Genomic DNA, 11,563 nt, shown 5'->3' with positions numbered 1-11,563 from the left:
TAATGAGTGAATGTACGGCCAAGGATTTAGATCTCGCAACGGGAGCAATTGATGATTGGAAAAATTCCTTTTTTACCCCCTGGACTCGTACCCCGATTACATTTCACCCCCTGGACTCGGAAATGTTGCAGAACTAATCTCAGAACTTAGACACGTGTTACAACTTGCCACTTCCGTCAGTATTTGGACGTTAAGTTTAACTTTTTGATGACGTGGCAATATTTTAAAGGGTATAAATGTATTTTCTATTATTCTAAATACTTTTAATATTTAAATATTATTATTAAATTAAATAATCTATTATTCTCTCTCTCCTCTCTCTATTTCCTTTCTTCTTCTTCTTTTATTCTCCACCGCTCTTTTCTTCTCCACCGAAAAGTGATAATGGGTTAAACTGAAGATATTAGAAGGCTTTGAGGAAGGGTTCAAGGACGTCCTAGTCTCCGGCGAGGAACTCGGCTTCTACAGGGGCAGCGTCGGGATCTGGATCTTCGCCGCAAGATTAGACCCGACCCGATTCTCGCCCCGGGTCTCGAAGAGCATAACGCAGTTGAAAGAGATGGTTGACAAGTACCCACTGCTGGAGCCAGAGGACGACAAGGTTCAGGAGATTATGGACGGCCTCAGACTGAAATTCAGAGCCGTTTATGCTTCCATGGGAGGGCTCGGCGGCGTTGGTCGACCTTTTGGTCTTACACATGCGGATTTGTGTTCGGGAAATTCGAATTCCTGACATTGAAGAAATTATATAAAGGAATAATCTCCTTTTTTGCTATGCTGGTCTCTCTTGAAATATCGGTACTATTGATGCTGTCCTTTTTTATTGATCTGCGACTTTGACGGCTTGTTCGAATTCAGATCTCAGGATGTGTATGTTGAGAGAGGTGAACAGGTCTTCGATCGGAGGAGGAGGCTGCTGCGGAGTCGCCGGCGAGGATTTCGATTTTTCTTTCGACTTCGGAGCCATGTCGAAGGATTTTTTTCCCGATTGTGATATAAATAATTCGAACACAGATCTACAGATGTCCTATATGAATTCGAACACTGATGGAAATCGAGTCAAGGAAAGCGACCTGTAAGATTGAGGCCATGCATTGCTGTAGGAGCTGGGTTTATTTTGGTGTTGGTTTTCTTCGGAATACTCAGAGCAAAAAAGAAGAAGAAACGAAAGAAGAAGAAGGAAAGAAAGAGAGGGAGCCGAGAGAGAGAGAGAGACAGCAGAGAGAAAATAATACAAATATTTAATTATTTAATAATTAATATATCTTATAACAATATTTAAATATTATAAGTATTTAGAATAATAGAAAATACATTTATACCCTTTAAAATATTGCCACGTCATCAAAAAGTTAAACTTAACGTCCAAATACTGACGGAAGTGGCAAGTTGTAACATGTGTCTAAGTTCTGAGATTAGTTCTGCAACATTTCCGAGTCCAGGGGGTGAAATGTAATCGGGGTACGAGTCCAGGGGGTAAAAAAGGAATTTTTCCTTGATGATTAGATTTTTAGTAATAAGAAGAATGAAGAATGCAAAGCTCCACCGGAGTCTAATCTCTTCTCGTTCTTGAGAGAGATTAAATTATGTGGTTGGAGGCTACCTTTCTCATTAAATTAAGATCTAGGTTTACAATTTAATGGGCCGGGTCAAAAACAATAAACCTAGTTAAAACTTTAATTAATGATCTAAATTTGGATTAATAATAATAATGTATATTCTAAAAATCTAATTGCATACTATAAAATCTTAATTCCATAATAGAAAACTCCTAATTTCTAAAACTAATAACCCTAGATACTAAGCATGTAACATTGAAGAGGAAGATTAATAAATAAAGTTGATATGTATTAATTACATCAAATGTGTCTTTTATGAGGTGATCTCATTGATTCGGCCCACGAAATCTGGTTCCTTGTAGATGATGACATGGCTTGGGCTGCTTTCTCTGCGGCCGAGATGCCTCCGAGGACTGTGGCTCCGACTCCGAGAGCCCTTGCCCATTGGCATAAAAGCAACCATACACACACTTACATACAATACGATGTGTTACTTGCATAATGCATGTATTCTGTGGAAGTGCTCGGATGTTTCGAGAAGTAGCAAGAATCCATCACCGAACACGAATCAAGTAGGCCCGATGGATCATAATAAGTTAAGGAACGATCCGTTCATCAGGTAAGAATGAACCCTACCGAGCAGAACTTTGGAGATAAGAGAAGTTGATAAGTCAAAGACTAGTCATACAAAGAAAACGCGTGTAAATGTATAAAACTTAAGTAAAACGCACAACTCAATGGTTACCCCGAGCACATAACCACCCACTACAACACATTCTAAGGTCAATTATCCAATAACCGTCATAGACGTGGAGCTGATCACCCCATGCACTCAGCCCCAACCCCTATAAATAAATGAGGACGATGCAGATTTGAGGACAATTCATTTTAAGACACTCACAAGCAAACGCCAGAAGTCTTACCTATTATTCAATGCCCTCATTTGCATTTCTCTCTTTTATTACATTTGCATTTGCCTGTATTTAGAGATAATCTTGCCTAGAAACTTGGAGTTCTCGGGACTGCGTTCTAGGAACCAAATGCACTTCGTGAAACAATTGTTGTACTATTTTTACCTGTCAACAGTTTTGCGCTAAAAGGAAGGGATATAATTGAAGATCAATGGCTAGTTCGCTAACAACACCACCGGTGTCAATCTTCATATCGAGCACCACAACCGCACTCTGCCACTGACTCCAGTAGAGCTTGTTGAGTATCTGGCGCGTCTGCCACTGACTCCAATAGAGCTTGTTGAGTATCGGGCGCGTCCCAGCCTGGCGGAGCAATTCAAAGAGATGCAAGAGCGTCTCTTGGCTTTAGAAGCAAGAAACAAAGAACTGGAGGAGAAACTCTGAACTAAGAGGGTAAAACTGCGAAGCGCGGTGGTAATCCCTAATGGGGAACCCTCACATCGATTAGGCAAAGAAAATGTGGATCACGAGCAGAAGATTAAAATATCTCAAAAGCATTCCAAAGATCAATATGAGAGGGAAGAAGATAAATTGGACACTAAAGGTTACCTAGCTAGTCAGGAAAATATTTTTTTTATCAGTACTAACCTTCGACTAAGAAAAGAAGGTCTCAGACAGTGAAAGGTCCCGAATGAGATTAGGAGACTAGAGACAACGCTAGCGCTAACAAAACATATTTCAAAAGGCTCAAGCGTCGGATTGAAGAGGTAGCACTGGGCCAGAGGTAATGTGCATAGCATTTTCGATCATTCTTTCAGGTTCCGCCCAAAGGTGGTATCGAATGCTCAAGACAAACTCATTGAGTTCGTGGAAATAACTAACCTGAAAATTCATGGAACAATTTGTCGGATCAAGATCCGGGAAGACTCCCACGGAAACACTGTTGGCGATACGACAAGCTCACGATGAGTCACTAACTTACATCAGCTACTACTCGGAGCAAGCGTTCCAAGTATACGACCTCAACGAAGGATTCAAGCACTTCTGAATCACCTCAGGGATTCAAACATATCAAAATTCATGTAGTCTCTCCAGAAAACAAGTCTGTGGCACTACAACGACTTCCTAAAAAGATATAAAAAAATCAATGCTAAAGAAGCAAGGTTGGCAGCTCGGAAGGTCGAACCTCCCAAACCGCGACGAGATGGACATAGGGGACAAAAGTCCAAAGACACTCGTCCTCCCAAAAAGAGTCGCTCGAGAGCAAGTCATGCCAAGCCATTTTCAAATAAGTTCAATAAGTATCGCCCTCTAAATGCTCCTATCTTTGCCTGGTTAAAACGTCGTTGATGCTTGATTGAGGGGCAGTGACCGTCTTCCATGAGAATTCGGTGCATGCAATAAGATTTAACTAATGCCCTTGATGTCGGACAAAGTCCATCCTATCGCGGTCTCGTGACTCCGCAACACATCCAAGAGCTTTTCTTCTTCCTTCTTGCTCAAGTGAGTGGAGATGATCACCGGGAGTGTGGACTCGTCTCAAAGATAGGCATATCAAAGATGTGATGGCAACTCCTTGAGATTGAGGACGGGTGGATTTTCGATGGATGGGAGCACTCTTGGTGGGCTCTCCTCCAAATTCTCAAAGTACACTCTTCGATTTGGCTCGAAGCCATCCATTTACTTTGTCTCACCTAAAGCTTCATACTGTAACAACTCATTAGCAAATCCAATTGAGTTGAGAAGACATACTTCGAGTGAATCAGTAGATTGATGAGTGTAGCTGTTGATGATGATGTCACATATGTCAACTCAAAACACATCATCGCTAGCTCACGGGTACTTCACCGAGCTGAAGACCTTGAAAAGAGCTTCATCGCCATTGACTTGCAACTTCATCTCTCCCTTTTTGACATCGATGATGGCACAAGCGGTTGTCAAGAAAGGTCTTCCTAAAATGATCAGAATGTTTCTATCTTCTTCCATGTCAAGGACAACAAAGTCCGTGGGGAGGATGAACTTATCCACTTTGAAGAGTATGACCTCATCACTCCTCGAGGATGCTTGATCGACCAGTCCGCCATTTGGAGCATGACTCGTGTCGACTTGATTTCTCCAATTCCAAGCATTAGGAAGATCGAATATGGCATGAAGTTGATGCTAGCTCCCAAGTTGCAAAGCGCTCTCCTAAGATGTGAATCTCCAATATCACAAGGGACGGTGAAGCTCCCTGTATCTTTTATCTTTTCGGGTAGCTTTCGCTGAATAATTGCACTAGACGTCTCGGTGAGGGAGATAGTGTCGCAATCCTCAATCCGTCTCTTGTGAGTTAGGATATCCTTTAGAAACTTGGCATAGCTAGGCATTTGTTCTATCGCATCGGAAAATGGTATGTTGATGTGGAGTTTCTTGAAGACGTCAAGAAATTTACCAAATTGCTTCTCAAGCTTGCCATTCTTGAGGCTTTGAGTGAACTAGACTTGAACGGGAACCTTGGTACTTGGTGGAGCAATCGAAAGCATTGTAGGTAAAGTTTGATTTGTTCGTGAAGATTCGTTCATGTGCGCCTTTCCTTACGTCTTCTTTTGACCCTCAGCCGAGGTGTTAACCACATTACCACTTCGCAGGATAATGGCGTTACATTTTGGTCATGGGTTGACATCGGTGTTGCTTGCGAGAAAGCCTTGCAAATCTCGCGCTCATGGATTTTGCGAGTTGACCGATTTCAGTCTCAAGGATTCTCAATTGCGCTGAGTTGCTTTGAAGAATCGCCGCTTGGCTTTGGAGAAGCGCCTCTTGTATTTCAAGTGTGGCTTGAGTGTTCGCAACGAACTTTACATTATGCGCTCCCATTCGGCCACAAGTTCTTGAAGTTCCAGTAGCTTGTCTTGAGGAGGCAGAGCGTTTCGGTATTGTGAGCTCCCTTTGCGTTGTTGAGGCAGTGGTGGATAGTATGGCTGTTGTTGCTTTTGAGATGGAACCAGTTGCATCGCCACGTGATTTTGAGGATTCTTCCACGAAAGGTTTGGATGGTTGTTCCTTGCCCCCGTTAAATAATTCCTTGAGTTTATGATTTTGAGGAGTCTTCCACAAATGGTTCGGGTGATTGTTCATTGCCTCCGTGTAATAATTCCCCGGGTTTTGATATGTGGATTGATTGTAATTTTCCACAAACTTAGACTCCTCTATCTCCGCACACTCATTTGTCGGGTAAAGACCCACGCACAATCCACACTTGTTGTGCGACGACATTTCCACCACCTTTGCTGCTTCTTTTCCGTGAAAGGCCTTCGCAATGTTGGCTACCTCGAGTGTCAATGATTTGAGAAGCTCCATCTCCGGAGTCACCAAATCTCTCTTTGCGATTCTCCTCTCAACCAGACATTGGTCATTGACTAGGGCCATCTTCTCAAGCAATGGAAAGGCATCGGTGGTGGTGTTATCGAGAAGTGAACCAACCACCGCGGTATTAACTCGGTCTTAGGTGGATGGTATGAGACCGCCATAAAACGTTTAGAGTTCGACCCATTGCATCAACCGTTGACCCGGATACTTCCTCAACATATCTATGAAGCGTGCCCATGCATCGTAGAGTGACTCTCTGTCAAATTTCCCAAAGTTATGAATCTCGTTCCTTCTTCGAGTCATCTTAAATGTAAAGAAGCGAGAGATGAACGTCAAACGCAAATCATCAAATGTTGTGATTGCCCCCGGAGTGGGCAAGGACAACCATCCATGTGCACAGTCTCGGATGGAGAACGGGAAGAGTCGGAGACAAACGACTTCCATGGACAACTGAGGGAGGTTGAATGTGTTGCACATTCGCAAGAAATTGTTGATGTGGTCTTGCGGATCTTCGAAGGGGGTCCCGACAAATTGGTTGTTTTGCACCATGTAGATAATCGAGATTTTAATCTCGAAATTCGAGTTTCCTTCCACCTCAGGAATTTGAATCGCTGATTGATGCTCGTCGAACGTAGGTAGACTATAATCGAGTGTTGTCCTTCGCTCATATTCTACTTTTACTTGTTGACAAGCACGTGTTCCTTGTGATTTGTTGCCCTCTTCCATGGCAACTCGTCTAGCCTCCGCTCAATTTGGTCAGCATGCTTGTTTGATCTCTTGGTCGATGGGAATGAGCAAAGGGCCAAATCATCACACGCCTTTAAAACACAAGAGGTACAAACTAAGCACAAAAGTAATAAAAAAAACTTAAAAATTAAACTAGATATCTCAATTGAAAATAGAACCGAACTCTCCGACATTGGCGCCAAAAAATTGATGGAGATTTTACTTAACTAAAAAACTCACACAACGCAAGCGTACGTGTCGTCAAGTCGTAAATGTGCAAAGAGCACAGATATCGATCTCGTGAGGACTTTGACGAATTTCAATGTAAACTTACTAGTTTTTCTTTTCAATTTATAAAAATGTAAATATGAGGGGTTTTGATGTTTTTTTAGAGCGAAACTAATTTAAATGCAAGAGTAAATAAAAACAATTAACAGTGATTCAAAAACAATAATAAGAGCAAAGGACGCGACTTCGTTAGTTCATCGATTCGATTAGTCATGGTAACGATTCTAAGCTCGGGTTAAAAAGTAAAAACTTAGTCTCAATTCCACGAAAATATTCATTAATCTCTCTCGACTCTTTAGGGACCTAATTATTTGTGGAACTTACACCTCTCGGTTTGGTTTCTATTAAAACAAACAATTACCTTTGATACGGGAATTCAAACAACTACATCTACACCATAGTCTTTCTATAGATCTAGGAAGGTGAACGATGGGATGGGTGAAGCTCGCTTGTTTATTACCTCTCGGTTTCTAAGCTAGCCTAAAATTAACTAATTATGTAGCTAATATAACTAGAGATAACACATGAACCGAACTCATAGATTTTCACTATCTAACCCAACGATGAAGCACAATTCTAATCTAAGTTTAACCAAACTAAATCAAGTTACTAACTACATCACACCCCTTTAAATCAACCCAAGGTCTCAATATTCAAATCAACAAGATAATAAATCGTCAATGTCACGACCCGCAGGATACCCGTCGCCCTCGGACCGCGACCTTTACCTATACTCACATACTATCAACTCATTCATTATTTATAAACCACATTTTTTGAAAAGAGTAGCATTGAAGTCATGAGTAGTTTGTAGAAAAATACGGTAAAATTTTTCTTTTCTTTTTAAAATGCTTTACAACTACTTATGACCGCTACTCGTAAACACGGCCTAGGCCTTCAGCGCGTGTTTACATTTTACAAAACTTTAGTAAAATACTTACTTAATATCAAATGAACTAGAAACAGAGTTCGAGCTGGTTTTAAAGAAAATAAAACCTTACATGTCTTCCCTACATGTATCCGTCCTTGCCGCAGGTCGTCATGAGATCTACGTTGACTAGCACTTCCGCTTCGCCTGAGCTTCCTTCATCTACAGGGAGGGGGTATTGTGGGGTGAGTCACACCGACTCAGTAAGCAGGATATCTAACCTAGTGCTATATGAGATGCACGAATGCAGATGATGAATACAGACAAAAGATGCTGATGACGAATGCAAATGACAACAGCAGGTAGCAGATTCAGCAGAATATCGATCATTCAGCATCAAGAAAATATCTAACTGGCTAACACGAACAATTTCTTATCGAAGTTCATTAATTCATTCAGGAATCCGGCATTCTCCGGTTCCCTCAAAATCTCATCCATCTCACGCATCCCGGCGCCTTACATCAGTGGACTGGGCCCAATCGACACTTCAGTCCGCAGCCGCTCATGAGAGATGAGTAAGCTATTCCGAAAACTCGAGCCTAGCTCTCGGAAAGCCGAAGTTTTAATGTCTGGGATCCACTAGCACATGTAGGAGGGCCTTGACGCGTGTATGGTAGAGGGGAGCTAACCCTCACCAATCCCTGATTAGTTCAGGGTTCATATTTCCCTCAGGACAGGTAAGCCACTCATCGACTTACCTGAAGCCACCCATCGACTTCCCATTAAAGGGCCTTCAGGAATGCCACTCGCTACATTGCCGACAAGAGTTCGTTATGTTTTACAGGAGCTATCTACAGCCTACCTGCCTATCCTACTACAGGAGGAGATCTTATCGGGATAAAGCCCATCATTAACATTATTAGTTTCATTGTATGGCTCTTTACGTATTTTAGAAGGAGTTGTCGACAGCTGTGAGGCTGGACCTTCTCCTAGAGCAGTTTCTCTCGGGATTGAATCCGGAGAACACCGTCTTTCCTCCTCCTGTTGTCCTCCTCATCAGGACAAAGGGTTAAAAACCTATTACAGAAGCTCAACATAGCTTTAAAGGCTTCAAGGTTCTTAACTAGCTAATCGTTTAACCCTACCATTTTATTATCTTATTAGTTAGTGGGCGAAGCCTTATTCGGTCATCTTGTCTAACTGAGGGTTTCTCTTTGTTTTAGGATTAAACAAATAAACATAAACAATTATTCTACTAGGCACCATTCCCCTTTTGGCGCCTCAAACTTAAATCCCACTTACCCGGAATAGTTCGTCAGAGAACTCGATGAATTCCGGAGTCTCTTTGCTTTACACGCTTCCCGAGACCTTTAGCACATCCTGGAGCGTCGAGAGAACTAGAATCCGAAGTTGAAACTTCGTTAGTTATCGAACTACTTGAAAAGATAATGGTCGTTGTCGGGATTAGATTCGAGTCGGTTCGGAATTCGAGAATTTAATTCATTATTCTCCGGTTTTTCGAAAGTCAAACTTATTCAAGACTCGCGTATTTTCGTATCGAGAATAATACGAAATAAAATCCAACAACATGCTTATGAGTCTTAAATAAATTGATCCGAATAAAAAGTAACCGAGAATTCCAAAGCGAATCAAATCAAACTCTTAAACGTTATTAAATAAATAAACATAAATTATTTATTTAAATACGCGAAATACATCACATTAATCAAATCCAAGAGTATTTAAACGCGAGACGCGATTAAAAGACTCACGAGTTAATCGAGCTTAAATTTCGATAACTCTTTTTCTTAGAATCTTCAAAACCGGCTTCGTCACCTCCGCCTCGTCCGGTTTCCGTTCGTCCGTCTAGATCTGTAACCAAGTCATTGAATCCAATAACGAGTCAATTTCACAATTTCAAACTCGTACCAAAATTCCCAAACTTGTCAACAAACCCAATAACTTGTCACAAAATCCACATTGACTCAAACCCGAACCAAACCAAGCAAACACTTAACCCGAGGCTCAGAAATATCATTCCAAAATCAGATCAAATCAGTCAAAATGATAAAAATGCTCGTGGTCAACAAACCTCTGACCAAACCAAATACACGGCCAAGGAAAAACACACTTGGCCATAACGAGCATTTAATCAGAACAACACTTTCAACGCCAGAATCAAAACAATAACCTCAACTCATCATCTCAAAATTCCCAGCCAAAAAGATTCACACGGCCAAGACATAAACACGGCCAAGAATCAACCAAACCAAACGATTTCAAACTCAAACCTCCAATTCAAAGTTTCAACATCGAGAATCAAGTTCAAACAACAACTTATCACCCTCAATTCCTCAAAAAATCAACATCAAACTCGAAATCCCCAAATCAATCCTTATAAACCCTAACTTGAATTCAATTTGGGTAAAAGGAATTTCACCTCGTTTCTGGAGGAATCGAACTCTCCGAGGTTCAATCTTCTCTTCACCGGTGTCTCCTCGCCGGCGGCGCTCTCGGCGGCTCGCGGCGGTCGCGCGCTCGGTCGAGGCTCGGTGGTCGCGCGCCCGGATTCGTTCCACGGCGGCAGTTCACGTGAGAGACGGCTGGGTTAGCTCGTCTGGGCCTCGCGCTGAAGATCTGTGGCTCGGAGATTGCTCACGAGCTCGGTTCTGTGGCCGAGAGAGCTCGTTCAATCTCTTCTCTTCTTCTTCTTTCTTTTCTTTTTTTTTTCTCCTGGTTGCCGATTCTTTTCTTCTTCACTCGGCCAAGTGATACTTATCACTTTGAAGAAGATGAGTCATAGATGACGTGGCAAGCTAGGAAGAAAACATCTTATTCACAATCCAAACTCTTTTCCTTGTTTTCTTTCAAATGGGTCCCTTAAAAATTGTTACAACCACGTCCTTTGACATAATTATTTAATTAAATCCATAACCGTACGGATTATAATTATAGGATTCGAACCGGGAATTTTCTCGTTCGTTCTCGAATAATTTAAATATATTTAAGGTTTCTCGGAATTAATTCTCGTCCTTAAGAATGTCTTTCTTAAATTAATTTCCGGAATATTTTCTCGGAATTAATTTATTATTCGAGATAAACTCGATAATTCCTTTACTCATTCCGAGATTTCTCATTACCTTAATATATTTAAATCACTTGATAAACTCATTGGACCATAATTCGTTCGAGAGACGAAAAAAAATATAACGAGGAATCTACTTCACTAATTTCCTTCCGGATTCCTTTCACGTTGAAATCAGCTAGGTCGTTAAAATATATTTTCACTTTCACAATCCTTCTTACATTCGTGAAAATATTCTAAAACCTTATCGACCTTAATATTCTTAATTTCTCATTCTCGATTATTTCCTCGTTCCTTCGAGAAATTCCTTGATATTATTTCCTTTGAATCTTGAAATCTCACTTGAAATGTGAACCGATGGAGTATAGAGAAAATCTTCTCGTTTATCTGAGACGAGAGAGGAATGAAATTCTATATAAATTCAAACGAGAGAGAGAAATATAATTTCATTTATTTATTTGCGAGAGAGAGAATCATATGGAGACGGCGTTTAGAAAGTTAGGTTGTGCGGGTCTCACAGTCAACTAACAATATTAAATGCTCATAACAACCGTGAAACTAAAACAAGTTTCAAAAGCAATAAAGAAATGAAAATGAGTTCAACTAGATAAAATAACAAAAAATTGGTTGCTTAAGCCACGGAATGTGTAGCAATTTAAAATTGGCCAACGTTTTGTTAATAATCCGTAAATAGCCTAGATGCTTACATGGCAGCTCATTTAAGAAGGATTTTTTTACTGATTTGCCCTTGTTTGACCGATTTAGTAACTTATTTTTTAGG

Source organism: Urtica dioica, chromosome 1 (assembly GCF_054948205.1).
Source record: "Urtica dioica subsp. dioica isolate 48M chromosome 1, U.dioica_male_clone48M_v1_H2, whole genome shotgun sequence".
Taxonomy (NCBI): Eukaryota; Viridiplantae; Streptophyta; class Magnoliopsida; order Rosales; family Urticaceae; genus Urtica; species Urtica dioica.
This window is presented reverse-complemented; position numbering follows the sequence as displayed.